Source organism: Camelus ferus, chromosome 7, assembly GCF_009834535.1.
Source record: "Camelus ferus isolate YT-003-E chromosome 7, BCGSAC_Cfer_1.0, whole genome shotgun sequence".
NCBI lineage: Eukaryota > Metazoa > Chordata > Mammalia > Artiodactyla > Camelidae > Camelus > Camelus ferus.
The window spans coordinates 30,419,263-30,437,174 of NC_045702.1; positions in this window are offsets into that span (position 1 = coordinate 30,419,263).

Sequence of the window (17,912 nt, forward strand, 5' to 3'; positions counted from 1 at the left end):
AGACTATAATTCAAAATCATTACTTTCTTGTATACATGCTTCTGTATCTCCTTCCCACAGTGATAGTGTCTTATCTTCTCTTTCACACACTCAGAATTTCTCACTTCCTTGCCCTTGTACCCTGACGAAGTTCTTCTAGAATGATCATCCTTCTTATCTCTGCATGCTAATCAATCTTCATGAATCAGTTCAAATTTTATCTCCTCCCAGAAGCTTTCCATAGGCTTCTAGCTGGAAGTTACTGTTACCATGTCTAAACTGTCATAGCATATTATCTCCACCTTCTTTATGGCCTTATCACTTTCCATCTTGGATTATAACTAGTTATGTATATCTCATGATTCAATGGATAATAGAATTTAAATTCATTGAGAAAAAGGATCTTTTAAAACTTTTATGTGTATTTCCTAGCGAATAGCTTAGTGCATAGCATGTGTGTTTAAAAAAGCTGTTGAATGAGTACATTTATGAAACAAAAGATAACAATCAAAATCAATAATTCAATAATCCAGAATTTGCTTTGTAAAAATTTGTGTATGTATTTCAGGATGTTGGCTAATTAACTTCTGTCTTCCTTAGACAACAATTTACTATCTTATTAACAAACATATATATGATAATTTCCACTTGTTAGTCATTGTTGTGGGTTCTCTATATAAATTAAAATACTAAATCTTCTATATTGCTCTATGAAGAAATTTAGGCACAGAGAAGTTAAATACCCTGGCCAAAGTCACACAGGTAGTAAGGATTGGAACCCAGGTAGTCTTATTCATGAATTCTTGCTTATAGTCATATGATAATATCAAAAGTTTTTCTTGAATTTTAGGAAATGTTGTATGCCTCTGAAAATCAGCAGGTATGAAAATGTTTTCATCTAAGTGGAATTAAAGTTTTGGGGGTGAATTATATATATACATATATATTTGTGTTTATTTATATTTATATGGATATACGTCTGTATGTATGAGGGTATGTGTATATGTGTATACACACACATTTTTTTTCAGGATGAATGAACTTCAATGCCCAAACAATTCAAAATAAGTGCTAACACACTGGCTTGCCACAGTATCAACTGCCCATTCTATTTGCCTTCATGTTTAATCTTTGGATTAATTGATTCTAGAGTCATTCCCAGAAAGTCACTTGAAAATGCTCTCCATATAGTAATTCCTTTGCAAATAAATGCAGCTAGTTTATTAGGCAATTAATTACTATCTATGTCCTGCAGGAATAAGACTAGAATAAATTAGTTTCTGTGGAAAGGGAAATATGGCTGCAAAAGTCCTAAAATGATAAAACTTGGCTCTGACAGGTGATAATCCAGAGGAATAACTCTGGAGTGCCCTATTTGATTCTTGGGAGACTGGAAGTAAGCTTGGGTATGATGGCCATTGCTGGTCAATACCTGGGAGAGAAAGGTAGAAGATGCTCAAGTCTTAACCTATTTTAGAATATTGCTGGAGATTGACCTCATTTGGGGTAATTAATCTGAAGAAACTAAATCCTTACCTAGAATATTCTAAAATTACTTGTGATATCCCACTATATGTTATTTTAGTTTCTTTGAGGAAAAAATTAAAATAGCAGATGGAAGAACTGTTTGGCTACTATCCAGGCCATCTGGTTTAGTCACATGGACACATCCACTAGGACTCATAACAGAAGAATACAGCAAAACGAGCTAGAAGACTGGAATTCCTCTTCATCATCAAAGATATGCCCAGAATAGTTGAAGAGCTGCCATTGTCATTTTATCTTCCCAGAAAAGAAACTTGGCGATACAGATACAATTTCAGAGCTTCAGAATGGCTATCTGTCAACAAAAACCAGTCTGTTCAGTGGAAAATTAAGTCCATCATAATTGTAATTTTCTTACAGAGAGCACTAACAGGTTCGTTGATATTTTATACTCTTCAACTCATTTTTAGACATCATACTGTCATAGTCATTGTGGTGTTATGTCTCTTTGTGTACTAATAAACCTTATTAAGTTTTCTAGTAGCCCATATGCAGATAATCATTTGTGCTTCTAGCAATTGGATTATGTATGACCTGTTAGAATATGTTCTAACTATTATGGCCTATTCTCAGAGCACACAAATGCTTTTTCCAGAATGACAGAAATTCTACAACCTTAGATTTCTTATTTTACCCAAAAACACAGCTTCTTGCATAAAAGAAGCTCATAAATACTAAGAAAAATGACATTCCCCTGTATGTGTTTTGCAGTACTTATCCCCAATTACAAATAATAATACCTGCATGTGGTACATAATTCTAATGATATAATCCAGTCCTAGTGTTTTACTGCCATTCATAAACTGCTTCAGCAGAACTCCTTGTGATTTACAGCATCAATAGAATCCTTTAAATTACGTCCTATATTATGTCGTAGGGCATGTATTGCCCTGTGGTCTCACATGCAATGTCACAGATAGAGGGAACAAGAAATGGAGAATTGTGATTTCACTGTAAATCAAAAGCTAAGCGTTGTTTATGAGCACTGGAGTTTAGCTCATGAGATCATTTAATTTTTTTTTCCTTAAGCAGTTAACCTGATGTGGGACAAACTTAATTCAAACAACAATTATTTACTCTTTAACGTCTTTAGTATTAAAAAGTATAGGCGAGTACTAAACATATAATTTATTTCTGTAAAGCTCAGTCTATTCTTTTAAACGTTGGCTGGATTTTTACCATAAGAATGAAAAGAATATTTAAAAGTGCGTATGCTTATCTAAATGCCATGTATACATGGTAGTCACTCTATAAATATTTGTTGTAGTTTCCATTACTTTTAAAAAGAAAAATTCCAAATTAAAGTAATTTATTAGTTTATATTTGACTAAGAATATGAAACAATGAAGGTTGCACTTGAGAAGCCATCTATAGCCAGCAATGAATTGGTTGATTTTTTAATTTGGAATGATAAGTTTTATTAAGTGAAGTCACAGGCACCCAAACACAAAAGTTGTTTATAGAGGAGACACTCAGTTCATTTCACGGTCAAATATTTGAAGGGTTCACATCATCTTCACTGATTTGTTTTAATACTTAAGATGACAACTGTGATTTTTCAAAACATTTTAGGGTAGCTTGGCCTTGATTTTCCACAGAATAAAGATTTCTTTTGACCTTAGATTTCTCCACAAAGCCTAGTAATAAGTAGTTAGAGATAAGGGCAGTAATAATTCATGGTTCAAATGCAAGCACTTCATCTGAGCATAACCAGATTTACCTACCTGGGGATAAAGTAGTATAAGAGGCAAACAAAATCAGGGTGAAAAGGCAGAAAAAAACAAATACTTCTGGTCTTGTAACCATTACTTAGTCCTGCCACACAGGTAGGGCAGTATGCCTGCTTCCTATTGAATGAATACTATCTTGTCCCTTTCACTTGTGATTTGATGTCTTCAAATCCTATTCACACCATAACCAGCAACTCTGTGAAATTTCTGTCAACAAAAGATATGTATACAGATAGAAAGAGTCATTTTAAAATAGATTCTCAAGGCCATTTGGATTCAGTTAACCTCTAAAGAGGCTGGTTAAGAAATCAAAGAAGTAGATGGGGCTCTTTCTACATTCTATGTGTCTAATATTTACCCGCAGGCATATATGAAATAATTCTTCAATAACTGTGGCTACTTAAAATTTACAGAATTGAACCTATGCAGGGAGTAGTTGATCTTAAACTGACACAAACCAGATAGTCTCTTAATGTTACTCTAAGGAATTTTAAACTGACTCTGTTAAAGCTGAGGTTATTTGCCTTGGGGATGCCTAATGGAAGGGTTATTATAACATTGTCCATAAATAGGGGCCTTGAGAGAATCAGGCCATAGCACTCCATTGACAGCTAATACATTGGGCCATTGCCATGTCCCATGTCATGGGGATCTCTAAGGTCAAAAGTCCTATCTCTCCCTTAATATTTAAATAAAGACGCTTGACAAAAGCAGAAAACACCTTATTGCCAGTGACGGCTCCTTCTCTATTTATAAGAACCTTTACAAAGTCATGCTAATTCTCGGCCTTCTTAGAATGCATGGTAACCTTTCATAAATCCATCTTTTCCAGATGTCCTTGGAAATGACAGTTATAAAACTACAAATGATTTGTAATGCAAAATGGGACTGACAGACTTGAAGATTAGGGCTCTATGTACTAAAATGACTAAGATTATAGCTAATAAGATGCATTGATAAATAGCTGCTGAAGTACTAAAGATTATTTTAAACATTCATAATAAATGCTAGAACCACAACAACAAAAAAACCTTATGCTTATAATGGTACAAGTAGCAGTTTACTTCAAGATAATGAAACAGAACTCCTCTGTGTGGGCCAGCAGGAAGACAGATAGCAAACAAGTTATATTTTTTTTCTTAAGCAGTAGAATTTTTTTCTTTTACATTGTTTTTTAACATGTTAACATATGGACTTGATTTTTTATATCTTTAAGGAACACAGGACAAGTTGAACTTTATATATTCTTTTTTCCTTAATTTTTAAAAAAAACTAATCAAGCAAATGCCTTATCCTATTAACATATCTAAGATGAGTCATAAATTAAAACCTAATGAAAAAACAATTTTCATACTTAAGCTTTAACTACAGAGATGACTTACATCATTAACAGGATAAGTTGAGGCTATCTATTTAAGCAGTAACTCCAATGGGTATTTTCAACTGTCTGCTTTCAGAGAAACTAAAAGCCAGGCAAAGCTGGGATGCTGTAACCTGAGCTTTTTAGTAATACTTACAGAAATGACTACATACTACTTTTTTGTATAATTTTGAAAAACCTGCATGATAAGCCTCTTGCCCTGTTGCACTTTCAAATATCAAGTATAAGGCCTGCCTCTGAAAGCATCAGGAGAGTACTAAGATCTTGGATCCAATGTGACCTTCTGCTGGAGCGGAAGCTCACAGCTGACCTGTTTTCAATTCTTTGGTTCTGTTTGCTTCCCATCCCTTTTTTCTCCTTTTGTCTTCTACTTGAATTTAATTCCTCCCATTTTATTCTCACTTCTCTTCCTGATGACTGTTCAGTAAAAATGAGCTCAAGCCCATGGCTGTGATTCTGCTAAGTGTGGGGGGAAAAAAACAGCTTAAAATTGATTGAAACCTTCAGAGTTTAGTCCTTTATTTGCATTCTGAGAGCTTGAAAGTGAGCCATAAGCTTTTCAATATTAGTGACCTAGAACTAGAATTACAGTAAAAAATTTTTGTAGAGGCACTAATTTTTTTTGAAACAGGAAAGAATACATTTTCAAGGCATCTCCAAGTTTCACAGTGAGTAGTTGCATTCATTAGATCAGATTTACTCAAAGTAGGAAGTTCATTTCTGAACATTTCTGGAAACCTCATGTGTGCTAAGTTTAGTTAATTATAAAATATATTTGACCGAAGCATAGAGGAGGGATATTTCCTTTCCTTGCTTATTTTTCCAGTGCTGTAAAATATGCTATCATGTTTACAGTATGTCAGAGTGATGTCATATGCAAAACACTAAAACAGATGATGCTTTCAGTATGTGGGGAAAAAAAACAAAACTCAGGACTCATTAGGAGCCCTAAAACCAAAATATTATATGGAGATGATACAGACTGTACCCGGGAGACTAGGCCCCTGTGAAGACCAGTTGTGCCCTGCCTGTCACATAGTCGACTTACTCTCCTTTCTCACTTAGTCCATTCGTGAAATGATGAGGTAGTTGGGTGAAAATTGCAGTGCAGTGTGGGGTCAAGCTACTCATCCAAAGAAACCTGGCCAATTCTAGATATTTTGAGCATCAGGCCTGCAGTATTTATTTCATTCACCCTTAGCATAACATTTGTTTATTCACAGAATCCAAGAAAACTGACTTTTTTTTTGATTCTTTGAGTGCCATGTTCATTTTACTCATTCATTCATTCATTTACTCAGTATTTACTGTCTTCCTTGTATCAGCAGCTCTTTGAGGCACTTAGGGGAAAAGATGAACTATGTAGTGCCACTTTCTTTAAAGGCCTTATAATTATCTTGACCTTCTACCCTCATTAAGTGACCTGGCCTTCTTCATTTTCATTTTGACTCTCATCTTTAGTATTAACTGATATACTTTCACTGAAAGAGATAATTGCATTTGTCTCTCTTACCTCACTAAGCTGTGGATTTCTTCAAGGAAAGAACTATGCTTCATCATTTTTATAACCCCAGGGTTCAATAAAAATGTATAGAATGACTGAATGAATTAATGAATGAATGAATAAACAAGATACATACCAGCAGAATTTTCATACTTGCTTTGCGATCTGCAGCTTGCTAATGGTCAGTTTGAGATACTCAAACATCCCCATGACACAGTATTTTCAGTACTCTTAAACACTCTTTTATCCCAAACCTTGATTTGGGGAAATTTAAAAGAAAAAAAGCAGAAAGGGAAGCTCTTGATTCAAATCGGGCCAGAGGTGCCCCGGCTTATTGTGTAGCTATACTTGAGAATGAAATAGACCCAAAGTCAAGATGAAATCCACAGAACTTTCTACATTTATTTCAATCAAGATATGTCATGTTGATGTTTAAGAACACAACACTGTTTAATTATTCCTCAATTGATAATTCCTTACGTAATTTGTATCCGGTTTGATCTATTGTTTACTCTAATTAGCATGCATATCATATGGTCTGATTGTCTTAAATGATTCATTATAATATTTCTTCAGTATACACAGGATGCCATTGTCGCCCCAGACTCCCTCCCCACTACTCCTATGGTTGCAACACAGAAGCTTTTTGAGTAACATATTATCCTTTTTTCTCTTTTTAATACAAATCCAGCCTGGCAGGCACAGTGCTATGTGTAGACTGGATTGAATCAAAGCAGCATTCTCCTACTTTTCCTGTGTATAGGAAGTGATACTAACAAGAATCAGATTTTCCTGGACCCGTAACAGAGGAAACAACTTCTGGCACAGTAATTCTTTGAACTGGAACCGTGAGGGCAAGTACTAACGTATCCTTCTATTGCATGCAATGCCTTATGCACAAAAGCAGGGTTTTTTTGTTTTTTTTTTTTTTTTTTTTTGACTGTTGAAATGGACTGAAACAGATTTGCGGTACTAAATTTTTAAGGGTATGTGAATATTTTGATGTATTTTGAAAGATTCTGTGTTCACAATTTGGTCAGATCAGGAGTTTCAGTTTTGATTCTATGTAATTTACTTATGGAATGGATTTAAGACAGATGGTTTAGGAAGATGTTTTATAAATATTTTCATTTGATCAAAAGAAAAAGAAGCAAGACAACTAATAATCCAACAGTACTAATAACTGAACGACACAATCTTGTATTGTTGGATTAGTAGTAGTATTTGTGAAGCACCCACAGGATTTGCAGTAAGAAGCCTGGAGCCGGTGATCTGCCATTGATTAGTTGAGTGACCTGAAGCAACATAATTAACCTCTGAGAAACTCACTTTCCTCATCTGTAAAAATGGGGCTAATTATACCAACCTCATATGGTTTTTAAGGTTCAAAGGATATCATAGAAGTAAATGTGCTTTTCAAACTGTGCAGTTGCTAAAGTCATATAAATATAATATTATTTTATTTCCATTAGACTGTGAGCTCTTTTAGGGCTAGGATCATGTATTCCTCTTCATAAAAATTTCTACTCTTAACAATAGTCCTGGCATAAAGCAGGTGTTCAATAAATGTCGAATGAATGCACAAATGAATAAATTCAGGATATTAGAGCTACAAAGATTCTTATGATTCTTGCCCTGAGAAAACTCATAATCTAGTAAAGGAGGTGGATATATGTACAATATACTATAACACAACTTGAAATTATACCTGCACAACCTCAGCAGTGTCACATTAATCCCTATGTGGTAGTTTCTCTATTCCTTCTTTTCTGTGTGCAAATACCTGCAGAACAATATGCAAACACAAAATCACATTCATGCTGATATGTGCTATTTTCAAATTCCTATATATTTTACTATATGGACAAACAAAAATAAAATCAAAGTATTTAGAGTTGGAAGAGCTATTTTAGATAACGTATGTGGTGAGGAAGGCAAGCCCATACTATATGAATATTCTTTTAAAGAAGATAGGTGAAAATCCCCCGTTTACTATTTCCTTATACTTGATGTAGGAACAATGGTCTTCCAGAAAATCCGTACTGACTGACCTTTGTGATTTCTCATGATAAAGGGAAAGTAAGCCTAATGTTTAACTCTAGTGAAAAAACCTTGAATTGATTAAGATGTCGGTTATAATACCTTACATCTCAAGGATATTTCCTACCAGAAATGTTCTTGTTCACAAACCAGAGAAAACCCTGCTTACTTAGTAGGTACTTAAAAAATTCTTGTATGAATGAACCAGATGACCTATTAGGTCCTTCTTTCCTCTAAAATTCCCTGAGGATGAAAAGCCTAGAACAATCAGGGATTAGACATTGCAGCCCTCTTTGGTGTAATTGCATCTGGAACCTGAAATCACTTACTGGCTAGAAGATGGTGTTGAACACTAACTGGCTATAGCCTGCTTTATCGGCAAAGGGAGGGGAACACGCACAGTTCAATTCAAAGCTCGGCTTAGCCTTACCTACAATTCAGTGTCAGTCGTTTGTGCCACTATAGTAAGGTCCCAAAGCAATGGGCACAGGATTTAAACTAGAAGATTTCAAGTACAGCCATCTATTCTATTAGGCAGAGGGATTCTCCTAACAGTATCCTACAGCTGCTCTCTTCATTTTCAGATGCATAATGTTACCTTGTACTTGTAATTCTTCAAAGCACTTTATCTTTATATCAATATTTGGATAGGGAAAATAGTGGTATCTTCATGTTGTGGATATGGAAACCAAAGCACAGAAGAGTTAGGGACATACTAAGGTGATCTATTTAGTGGCAGAGCAAAGACAATAAGCCAGTGCTGCAGAAATGAGAACACTCAGGTCAACTGAATGCCATTCCAAGGGTGTTTGTTTTTGAAAAGAATGTTTCTTTGTAACAGCACATCCAGTGCCTATTTGGTGGTTCCTGCTGTTGGAATAGGAGTAAGGGTGAGTATGACATTTAATAGTGAAAAAGGCTAAATTTTGAATCAATTTGATGCGGTCTGAAGAAAAGTGTATGAAAACACAGCCCCAGACCAAAAAGCGAAATGAAAAATAATCCACATCTTCAGTGCCCAAAGGACTCTGATTCTCTTCGTTCCTTTCTTTAATTATTCCCTCATCATTTGCACCCAAGAGAGAAGCAAAAAGGGCAATAGTATGTGTATAAATATTAATAACTATGTTAAGACAGAGGTTTGCAACAAACCCAAAATAAGAATGAACTTGTATTTGCAGAGTTCTTTCCTGTTGCCAGTATAAGTTGTGTGTGTGTGTGTGTGTGTGTGTGTGTATGTGTGAGCGCGTGCGCGTGTGTGTGTGAATGAGGCCCTCAAACAAAGCTTACGGTGGTGAGTAGAGACTAGTTTGCGTTTTAGTCCTTTGGCCAGACCGAATTGTGACTTTTCCTTTTCAGTGTGAATTCTGGCAAATTTGGAAGACTTTGTTTCCACCTTCACTCTTTCTCATGTCCTAAGGTGCTTGTGGAAATTAGTCTTTTTGTGGAGCATGAATGGAGAGAGCTATTAAGATCAGAAAGAGTTCAAGGGACCCATTCACAAAGTGCGCATACCAATAGAGACAGGGTTCAAAATTGTTAAGGGAAAACAGTTATAAACCAAAGTGTGCAGTTTTATTTAAAGAACATACACAACGACCCAGAAATGTGAGTAGCTTTATTTTAAACAAGAAAGAATTAGAAAGAAGGATAGATAAATATGTTGCTTTATGGTTTTCTATCTTCAGATGATTTCTTTTAACCATTATAATTATTTTTAAATATTACAAAAATCTCATTCAAAGCCTCCAAAATTTGAAGCTTTTTTTTTTTCTCTGTAGAAACTCCATTCTAAATTGGAAACAAAGTCAGGGAAATAAAGCTTGAGTGACACTCTCCAGCACCCCCACACGCCCCCCCCCACCACCAATTCTCATTTAACTGGCTGCCAGCCACCAGCCCAAATTTGAAAAGATTCATGAAGCATGCTTCCTCGGAATTATGATGTCCTGTTTTATGGGATGTTCAGACTTTGGTAAGAATGGAAAGATAGATCCTCTTCAGCATTAACTGAGATATATTAGTATGAGGAATATAAGGGCTGTGAATAACCTGCCTCGCAAATAGGCTCTAAAATTTCATTGTCCTGAGAAGAAATTGAAGAGAGTTTTATTAAAGACAATAGGAAGAATTAAGAATGAATAAGAAAACTAGCAACTGACACTGAAAGTAAAAAATAGCCTCACAAAAATACTCCTCTCCTAAATTTGGACGAACATCTGAACAATAACAAAATCTAAAGTTCCACTGTGGTTAATTTTTTAAAAAGGTAACAATTATCATTATTATAGAAGCAAATTTCAGAAATTGTGACTGTAAGCAAATGGTTCCTACAGCTATAATACTTTCCTTAAAAATTATGGCCATATTTCAGTGCTGAGTTAGTACTACAACTTTGGATTATCAACTTCTTTCAATTTCATCCTTATGCCTGGAGCACTTTCTTAAATTATGTAGCTCTGGGTCACGGTGTTTCTCTGAACTAAAGTAGGTGTCCTAATTTAAATTAAAAGTTTTATTACTACCTAGTTGGTAAACACAGTTAGTAGACCCAGATTTCTCTGGGATTTGCTGCTACACCCCCAACCAGAAAACATACCCTAATTATCATTTTACCATTAACATTGTTTAAAGTAGAAAGTTGTAGTAAGTGATTAAAATTAGTTATACATCAGAGGGCGAATTAAATGCAGTTGTATGAGGAACGGAGGGAAACTAATCTTAAAACTAGGGAGCCCACTAGTTGAATGAGATACTCTAATCCAGAGACAATTATTTTCTTTAAATAACCTGTACTTGGGTGCCTTCTTACACCGCCTATCAACCTTTGCCGTTTCTCTTAAAAATAACATTGAGTTAGTATTTTATTATTTTTTTATTAAATGTTATGATTTATGAAAAGATGGAAAATCCCTAATCCCTGCTTCACCCTCTACGCATAGAGAAGTGCTTTGATATTTTACATGGAAAAAAATTACCTACAATTAAAATATAATTCAACAAACAAATAAAGCTATAGCTCCTCACTTATGTAGTGCCTCCAAATTCCAGTTGTGCTCTTTTACAAATCTTGTCTTTCTTCTTAGATGCCTATAACTTGTTTTCCAAAATCTAATGTCTAAGAAGTTAAGCCTGCCTCAAGTACTTTGTCTCCATTCTGAAAAGGATTATTTGCTTGAACAAATCACGTTTACTCAGGATGAAAGAGGAATTTAGTTTGCTGTTTTGTGGACGCTGTCTTAAGCAGCAGATGCAAGTTCCGTTTCTCAGATGAAGCATATAAACAATAAAACCCCTTCTGGAGGCACTTGCATTTTTTTCCACTAGAGGTCTCTCTCGTAACAGCTTTCCTTTTGTTGGGATTATTAATTATTTTACTCAAAGGAACAATTCTACCTTTTAGATTGGAATGCTGCACCTAACATGTTATGCTAGAGAAAGATATAATACCTCCTCAGCTTATTCTCTTCCTTGATGAGTAGACATCAGGTTGACTGAATGAATCATCTTGGGTATTTCATTACACAATGGTTACACTTTAGTAAGGAAGTTTGAACTTTCACCTACGCTTCCAAAAGTCTCAAAATTTGACCAGTTAAAACAATATGCTACAATAAATATGCCTTATCAAAGAGCACTGAACAGTCAGGCTCTGAATTCTTCAGAGAACATCCACAATCTGGTGCTAACTTAGATCATATAATTGCAAGCCTGAATCATTTTACATTCATTTCTTCCACTTTTGCAAGAAAAGAAAGCATATTTTCTCATTTGTGTAGAGATATTTAGCTTTTGCTGTTTCCTTATATATCCCTTTTATAGAAAATAAACCATTAACTCCAAACAAATCCATAATTATAATATGAAGGGGTTTTTTGTTTGTTTTTAATATATGTTTTCTGGGGGAAATACTAATTAAGAACTCTGGTTTTTACCAAAAAAAAAAAAAAGTCTCCCGTCATTAATTCACACAAAAGGACCAACAAGATTCAATAACGTTAAAACAGAAAGAATCCAAAAAGAAAACTCTGAATACTCTCAAAGAATAATACAAATCTGCATTGAACATAGTACTATAGAATGAAACACACTGACATCAGTCACAAAGCCACTTATATATTCAGAAAACCCAAAGAGTGTTCAGATTTTTGAGGATGGAAGTAGAAAGCGTTGTGCTCCTGACACAAGAAATTCAATGGGAAGATGTGAAATGTGAAGAAGCAAAGGAGCGCCTAGCAAATCAATTTTAGTGTTACACTGAAGGTAGAGTGTGTCTGCATGCACGGATACAGTGGCTAAGCACAGAGCAATGCTGTATAATGAAAAAGGGCGCAAGGAAATTTGACAAGCTGAAAAACATACCACCAGTTGGCCAGGAGAAAACAGACCTGTCAGACAACAGTTTGGAGAATCAGAAACTATACTATAAACAGAAGCAGAAAATAGATAATGCATTATTTACATTATTCAGATTTTATTCTGCTACCCAGAGAGTCTACCCGATACCTCTTCCTCCAGTTGTAATTTATTAAGCAGTTAAGTACATGTTTTCTTTCAACACCAGTTCACAGCTATCAATATATTTTATAACTGAATTACTGGTCAACTAATAACAAACCATTGGTGAAATTAAATAAGAGATGGGCACATTTTTCAACTTGAGTGACTAGATTGAACAGATGGTTTTACAAAGTTCTGATCTCTTTGTGTTAGTGACAGCCCTCCCTTTCATCCTCTCCCCCGCAAAAAAAGCACAAGCAGGTGATCTGTTTGAGCTGTTCAGGTGGCTGAAATAATAGCAGGAGGTATGACAAACAGGAAGGAGTCTTAGAGCCCAAATTTTTATTTTACATTTGAAGAGATTATTCAAAGAGGTTAAGTGACTACTGTAGGACCCCTGTATGATGGGGTTATTTTCGTAGTTGAGAAAAAGACTCAAATTGTTGAAAAACAAATAGCAGCTTGGTAGCAATATAGACAGTGTATATACCACAGAGATGTATAGATTCTAAAAGCTTTGAGAGTTAAGGACAGGTTAACAGCATTTTATTATGGAAAAACTTACTTTTGAATATTAATTGGCTCATTTTAATGGAATGTAAAATAAGTGCTATCTTTAAAAAAGATGGTTTCTCAGGATAGGCATTCAATGCAGGAGGGTATTTTATCTATCAGAGGACGCTATACCCCTAAAGGTATGTTTCCTTCGTGTTTCTATTCCTAACTTACGAACTATTATCTCTGGTTTCAAGCAGATCTTCTTATTTTTTATTTAATTCAGAAAATTCTAATTAATTAAGAGTATAGATTGACCCAATCAGCCACACCTGATCGAACCAACAACAAAATTATCCAAATTAAAACAATGAAAAAGGATTTAAAGTGGTAGTTTTTCTCTTCTTTTTTGCTCTTTCCAAGCCAGTTTGTCACTGAAATTAGTCCACAGTCAAACCTGTGCATTTCAAAATATAATTTTGAAAATCAGATGGTAAAAAAAATTGTCATTAAAATATGGAAACTGAAAATCTCTACAAAAGAAATTAGAAGTGAAGGAACAAAGCAGGCTTTTTCCTTGAAGACTGTGATATTGCATCCTTATGAAGCCTTTTTCCACATAACTGCGTAAGGAGGGTAGTTGATAACTGTATTTCAGTGTGTTTATCAAATCACTTTTATTCAAATTATTGACATTCTGATGTTGAACATATGGAAGAAAAAAGTGTTATAAGCAATTTCCGAACTTTAAAAAGTCATATTACACTTTTTTTTTTCTTAATGGCCTTTTAGGTAAAAATGTGTTTATTCTATTAGTTATCAGGGAATTATAAAGGAATGCAATTGGTTTGAATCATATTGCTTCAGATTTAAATGCAATCAGTACTTAGAAAGATTTATTTTTATTATGTTTTGGAGTGAGAGTAAAACAGCCTAGAACCACCCCTCCAAGTGCTTTTCTCATTTCTTCCTCTTTCATTATTTCTCCCTCTGTCTTCTAATCCTTTTTAAAATCTCTCTCTCTTTCATTCTCCTGTGACATTTTAGAAAGTTATTTGCTTAACTTTTGTTCCCACTTCCATTTTAAATCCTTCGTGAGGTTGCTGAGGTCAACACAAACTATTTGAAAGACAATGTAAATTCGTTTTGGTGATTTTTAAAGGATGTACTTCTTGATTCATATGTATATATAGATCTATTCCCCCCAACCCCCCTGCCGCCTTTTTTTTTAAGTCCACCGCGGAAATAGAACTATTCGGGTACACCCTCCTAGTGTTAAATTATAGGTTATAGTAAACCCTGATCGGAGATAAGAATGCAAGAAGATGTGGATCAACAGTGTGTTCCCTCCACTGTGAAGGCTTGGTTTATTGCCTAAGAAATAAGTTGGGCCTTCCTGTGTGGTCAGTCAGGGTGTGGGTGCCATTTATGAGATAAACCCAGAAATGGGTTCTTATTTTACTTTTGGAAATTTACATGTTTTTTCGTCTGGCGATTAAGCTATTAACGAGGGTTTCCCTTGATGGAGTGATTTAATGCTGGCTGTTAAGGTAAAATAGCACATTATCCTGCTTGTGCAATAACTTTTCACTGACTAGGTCATGCAGAAGTTTGTGCATGGAAGAGCAACAGGCACATGGATTTAGCTCTGACTCGTATGAACTTAAAAGAAGAATTTGGCTTTTCTCTCTTTAAAGAATTTTTTTCTTAACAGAGAAATTATTTTTCTGAAACTAATGGTTCAAACCATCTTATTGACAATTCTTTCAGTTTGGCGGATAACTAAAATGGTACAGGAAACATAATGGAATGTCATTGGCTTTATTTTACTTTTAAAAGCAGCTACTTTATTTTCATATGACTTAGACATATTTATGCGATTTCTTTTTCCTTTTAAGTACAAGTGAATAGTTTTTAAAAACTCTTTGTCAGTAGCCATCTGATACATCATTTCAATTGCTTTGTTTACAACAAAATTTTGACGTAAATAAATCTGAATATTGAACTAGTACAAATGCCTTGAGCAGTCAGCACAGTGAATCATACATCAACTGTCATCGTGAGCTGAAACATGTCTACATACTGAGTAGCGTGTTTGGCGTGCCTAATCAGAACAGTATGTAATCGGCGAGTGCATCTGAGGACTTGCCAAGCCAGAATTATTTACAAGTTGCAGTTTGTGTCCTGGAAAATTTCGTAAGTGAAGAAAAAGGTACCTGAAAAAAATTAGAAAGAAACATGTTAGCTTCAAATACACAATTAAAAAAAGAAAAAAAATTGAGCTTTGTATTCAAAAGATGCTATCAAATAGCTGAAGTTTTATAGCTCAATTCCACTTTTAAAAGTTTTCATTAAAATTTCTTGTTTGTATTGTTGTTTATGCTGATCCTCTACTCCTGGTTCCTTGTGGATCTGGCCTCAGAAAAATCTCTTCAGTTAGTCTTCCTTTTTCCAATTCTCAACTTGAAATGTCAAAGCATGATTGGTTGACAACATTGCCATATAAAAGAGGATACCTGTGGTGGTGTGTTCCACGTAGCTTGAGCTAAACCTTGTTTATTGAAGGTAAAACCACCTATGCAAGGTTAAGAAGGGCATAGATGGACTCTTGAATGAGAAAGAAGGATACAGTCAAGTTTTTAGAAGAGCTTGGAATGACCAAAATTTATTTTTAAGGACCTCAGTTTCCTCCTCTATACCCTGTTTCAACTTCAAACCCTAAGCATTCTTATGCTTTCTTCCCTTCTTTACAAAATTTCCGCCACCCTGCTCACTCCACCCTGTTTTCCAACCATTTTAATGGTCATTACATTGTTAAATAAAATGGGACAAAGATATATCATTGACACTTGAGAAAAATTTTACCTACCTCATGTCCCTAAATTCACACCACAGATTATTTACCCATACATTAACCTGTTTGAGCTATTTTGCATTCAAATATAGGGGGGTATTTTTTTCAAAAAAGTACAGTATGAAAAGCTAGATCTCCTTTTGACTAATTTAATTCTAGGTTTCTCAAATAATCAGTAATAATGATAAATAGTATGATATTTTTAAAATGCAACTTTGAAAGAAGTGGCTAATAGCTGATAAACTGTTACACTCTAATTTCATAATTAGAGTTCAAGTCACTTTTTCTTTCAAACTTGGATACCAATGTTGTAGTATATTTTGAGTGTCTTTTCTTAGAAGAAAAGATTTTCACTTGTGATAGATTTTCACTGAATCTTATTTTTCACTTTATTTTCTCTTATTTTTTTCACTTCTTGGTGATATATTTGTTCACATGTTCACACATCAGACAGCTAAATAGAAGAGGGAGGGATGAGGGAAAATTTTGTGGTAAAATAGGTTACTGGCTATTTAATATATGTAAATGACATTTTCTTTTTAGCTTAACAGCATATCCTAAAGCAGTGTCTCTTTTAAAAAGGACTTGCTATTTTATGTCTCATACTACTTCACTTATTACCTAAAAATAGTCAGTAAATAGGTCTATATGAACTTTTTACTTTCTGATATTCCAAGCTGTTAAAACCTAATATGTTTTCTTAAATCGTCATGAGAATCATCATTAGAGCTTACCTTGAAAACATGTTATTTGATCAAACTTGATGAGAAATTTTAGTGCTTTTTTAGCAACAAAAATATGACACCAAAGATTTTCATGGAACTTTTAAATAAAGCTTTAAAATCTGTACTTGTTAAAAAAAAAAAAAAAAAAAAAAAAACAGAAGTAGATGTCTTTCCTGTACAGTAAGAAATTAACTTTTAGAAGTTCTGGGAGCAATATTGAATAGTGATGCTCTTTGTAGAAACTATCTAAGTGATTGCTATGTCTGTATGATATTTGATGGTATTGCTAAAAAATAGTTTCAGGTAATTAGAAATTTCAGGATGTTAGTCATTGTGTAAGGAATAATCTGGATTTGGGAATGATTTTGATCTGTTTCTGTTTTGTCTTAATTATTGACCATAATATTCCAGTCTGTTATAGTAAAACCGGACAAATGTGCTCAAACAACTCCTTATTTTCTCGTGTTCAAACAACTCCTTATTTTCTGTCATTAAAAATGGCTGAGACTTAAATTTTTATAATAAATAGGGACAATATTTAAAGATATAAATGTAAAGTTAAAGATATAAATGTAAAGTTTCATATACAAAGTTTTATAACTCAAGTGTTCTTTCAATAGGAAAGTTACTCTATTAGTTCTGATTTTCAAGTATTACTGATAGTCTACAACTTTGTTTAAATAGGTTCTGATCCTAGAAAGCACTGAAGAAAATTTATTTTGAAAATAAATGTACATTTTTCTGAAAATATGTGAGACTATCTGTGAAGCCAGAAATGTTGCTACTTATTTAAAGATGTGAGGAACTTAAAAACATAAATTTGTCCAATAAAAGGAAATTATTAAATATATACTCTGCATTGAAATAAATAAGAGTAAATGAAAAGTGAGTATTATAAGATTAACTATTCTGTTTGGAGATGGGCATGTTTCTTGTCACAAACTATTCCATAAGCATTTTTTCTGGTGGTCACTGAGATTGTGAATCAGACCTGATTAGTCCTTAACCATGTTAAATAGAACTCTGAGGCTTTTCAAGTACTCAGTCAGACTTGATACTGTGTTAATAAGGGACTTACTCTGAAAGTTATGTAAGAAAAAAAGTTCCTCCTGCAGGAAAAAAATAAAAGCTGTTGCTCTGATAGGGTAAACAATGTATT